The sequence below is a fragment of the Cnephaeus nilssonii genome (assembly GCF_951640355.1).
Source record: "Cnephaeus nilssonii genome assembly, chromosome: 14".
NCBI lineage: Eukaryota > Metazoa > Chordata > Mammalia > Chiroptera > Vespertilionidae > Cnephaeus > Cnephaeus nilssonii.
The window spans coordinates 1,889,325-1,893,119 of NC_137085.1; positions in this window are offsets into that span (position 1 = coordinate 1,889,325).

The following is a 3,795-nucleotide window of genomic DNA, read 5'->3' on the forward strand; positions in this document are numbered from 1 at the left end:
AGAGAGAAACATCAATCAGCTGCCTCCTGCACGCCCCCCACTGGGGATGTGCCCGCAACCGAGGTACATGCCCTTGACCGGAATCGAACCTGGGACCCTTCAGTCCACAGGCCATCCACTGAGCCACACCAGCTAGGGCGCAAATATGTATTTTTTAAACAGAATGAAAGGCTTGGTTAGGAGGTCTCGACGCCACCCCCCTCCCCGCCCCCAAAAGAGAGAAGCCTCCTCATTGGTCCCCAGCGCTCTCGGGAGAGGCCCCTGCGTGTGAACACCAGTGCATTGTGGGCCCGAAACAATCCGATTGCCGCCGGGGCGGGCGGAGCGGGGCGGGGTAACTGAGTGTCAGAGAGGACGCTGTCCGCAGCCAGCCAGTCCGTGGGTCTCCCCGCCTCTGTCTTCCAGGGGACCCCAGCACGCAGCTGCTCTGGGTTGATGACATAATATAGACGTCACGGTTATCACCTCCCACAGCCACCTCGCCGCCCTGCGGAGGGAACACCTACGACGCGCCATGAACTCTCAAGGAGGGTCTTACGCTCCCACTTCGCAGCTGGAAAGCCGTGGCTCTGGGCCTCGCTGCCCGGCCGGGGCCATGCGCCCCGGCGCCCCCTGGGCCGGTCCGAAGCCGCCCGCCCCCCCAGCCCCCGCCTGTGGGAAGCCCTCTGCAGGTTCCGGGTTGGGCGCTGCGCTGCGTTTCATCCTCAAGTCCGGTTACTACAGGTGCCAAACGAGAAGCGGCCGCTGCCCCAGCCAATGGCGCACCTTGGCGTGAAATGCAATAACCCCGGTGAGGACCCCGGTGAGCACCCCGGTGAGGCCCCCGGTGAGGACCCCGGTGATAACCCCGGCCACACAGGGACTCTCCCCTCGGCCCTGCCCAGGCCACACTGGGGAGCCTCTGGGCTGCGCCCCCCTCTGTGCTTCCTTATTCCCCACCCCCTCCCGTTTGGGGGCGCACAGGGGTTGCGCCCGCCCTCGCCCAGCCGCCCGCTGGAAGAGAAGGAACGGTGTTTCCCACAGCGATGAACTGAGCTCGAACCCCGAGAGGGGGATGTGGGGCCGCGGCCTGGGCCCCTGTGTGTGCGAGGCCCCGTGTCCCCGAGGGAGGCCCGTGGCTCAGGCCGCTGGTGGCTGCACCGGCCGCCCTCGCCTCTGCCGCCCGCCGGCCCGCCCGCCAGGAGATCACTCAGGCCCTAATGCGAGCCGCGGGACAGGCGGGAATTGGAGTGTCCCCGGTGCTTGATGGTGCCGGCGCCAGCGCGGCCGCGGGGACATTAGAGGCGGCGTAATGGCCGCATTCAGCTCCCCTCGCAGCCCCACCGTGACCTTGGGCAGCTCAGAGCCCGTGGCCGTTTTAATGAAAAATCAGGGGGAAAAAAGAAAAGGAAAGAAAAATCAGGAGTGAGGAGATGGCTGGGGCTGGGGGAGGGCTCTGTGCACCGCCCACGTCCGTCCGTCTTTACCCACTGGCTGTGGGCCACCCTGCCCCCCCCCACGGGCCACGCCACGGAGGACCCCTCACCGTGGAGCCTGGAGACCCCTGAGGAGACAAAGAGATCCCGCCCCCAGGCGTCCTGCGTCCGACCTGTGATGGGGGCACGCGGAGGCCCGTGGGAAGGGCGACGGAGAAACAGGACAGAGCCCAAGTGTGTCATCACAGCGCCAGGACCAAGGGGCCCTCGCTCACCCAGGCCGGGCGAGGACCCGCTCCCTCCCGATGCCCCTCCACGGCCTCTGTCCCCAGGCCACCTCCTGAGTCAGACCCGGAGCCCGGCTCTGCTGAAGGCCAGCCCCCAGGCGGTGTCACCCTCTGAGCCTCAGTTTCCTGGTCTGTACAATGGGCGCCTTGCCCCAGGTCGTGGTTTGTGTTTCGGTGCGACAAGAGGAATGGAACGGTCGGTACCATGCCTGACCCTGGACAGGCCCGGTGCCCGGGAGCTGTGATCAGTAACGTCATCGCGTGGGCTCGTCCCCCACCCGGCCCCCCACGTCCGGGACGAGCCGCGCGAGCTCCCTTCCTGAAGCAGCTCCGCGTTCACCCTGCTCCTCCGCTAAAAACTGCCGAGACCCCCTGCCCGCCACCGGCCTCCCCTCCCCCGGCGCGGGCCCTGTCCGGCCCAGGCTGCTCCCAGCCGGGAGGCCCCGCGGAGAGGCGGCGGCTGGACTGGTTTGCGGGGGGAGGAGATGGGCCGGAGCCCAGGGAGAGCCCGGGGCCTCCCGTGAGCGGGACAACTTGGCTCGGGCGTGGCCAGCGGCGCCCCGGAGGTCCCGGAGGACGGGCCGGCCACGCCGGAGGCCACGCCGCGGGAGCCAGGGGAGGAACACCCCGTCCTGCGGGCCGCGGAGCCGGGGTGCCAGGGACCTGTGCCCCGCTTACGGACCGCCCTGTGCCAGACCTGTCCTTGCCAAACCACTACCCAGGCGGGCTTTAGGAGCGAGCTGGCGAGGAGCGCGCGGGCGCGTCTGGAGGAGACAAAGGGGCGTGGAGAGCCAGCCCTCGCCCGGCCCGCCCCCCGGAGCGCGTGGGCCCGTGGCTGCCGATCACAATGTGTCCGTGGGCGCCGCGATGATGACAGACACCGGGAGGGCGGCGCGGCTCGGCTCCCAAACCCACCAGGGACCCTCCTTCTCGCTGCCAAAGGCCTGTGCCTGGCGCACAGACGTGGGCAGCTGTGAACCGGGGGCACCAGGGCCGCCGTCAGGGCCACGGCCACGCCAGCCAGGGCCCCTCCCCCGGCACCCCACTTCCCGGGACCGGCCAGAGGCCGCGGTAGCACCAGGGCCCCCTAAGCCGCGGTGCCAGGCGGAGCTCCAGCGGTGACGACTCCTGCCGGCGGTGAGGTGACGAGAGCACAGGCCCGTGACGAACCCCTCGCCGCTCTGAGGTCACGGTGCCCCCACTCCGGCGTCTGCGTGCCCTTGGTTTTGTGAAGTCACAGCCATGGGGGGAGGAAGGGATGGGGGGGGGGAGGTTGGATTTTGTTTTGTTTGAGTGTCTCTCCTCAGTAAGAAATCAGCAGCTCTGCCTGGCGGGTGTGACTCAGCGGTTGAGCATTGACCTATGACCAGGAGGTCACGGTTTGATTCCCAATCAGGGCACACGCCAGCTTGCGGGCTCGATCCCCAGTGGTGCGGGGCGTGCAGGAGGCAGCCGATGGATGATTCTCATCATTGATGTTTCTCTCTCTCCCTCCCTTCCTCTCCCTTTCACTCTGAAATCAACGAAAATATATTTTTAAAAAGAAAAGAGTCCTGGCCGGTTTGGCTCAGTGGACAGAGCGCCCGCCTGCCATCCTGGCTGCAGGCTCCTCCCCGGCCCGGGCCCTGGTCGGGGCGCGTGCAGGAGGCAGCCAATCGAGGTGTTTCCCTCAGATGGATGTTTCTCTCTGTCTCTCCCTCTCTCCTCCACTCTCCCTAAAAGCCAATGGGAAAATAGCCTCAGGTGAGGATTTAAAAAGAAAGAAAGGAAGGAAAGAAGCCAGCAGCCGACTGCCTGGCGGGGAGCCGGGACTCCAGCCCCAGCCGCCGGACCTCTGGGCCGTCCTGGTTTGCCATCAGCAGCTCCCTGTGGCCCAGACGAGAGCCAGACAGAAACGCCGCTGGTGCTGGGCATTTCCGTCCCGGGGAGGCGAGGGCAGGGCGCACGTAAACTTGAACTTGCGTGAGGAAAGAACGACGTTGGAAAATATCGTAAGGAAAGAGTCACACCGCGGCAGGGATTTCCCCACCGCTGACGGCCGAGGGGCGCCCCCGGGGCAGCCCCCGCTGTGTCCGCCTGGCCCCGAGGCCGGC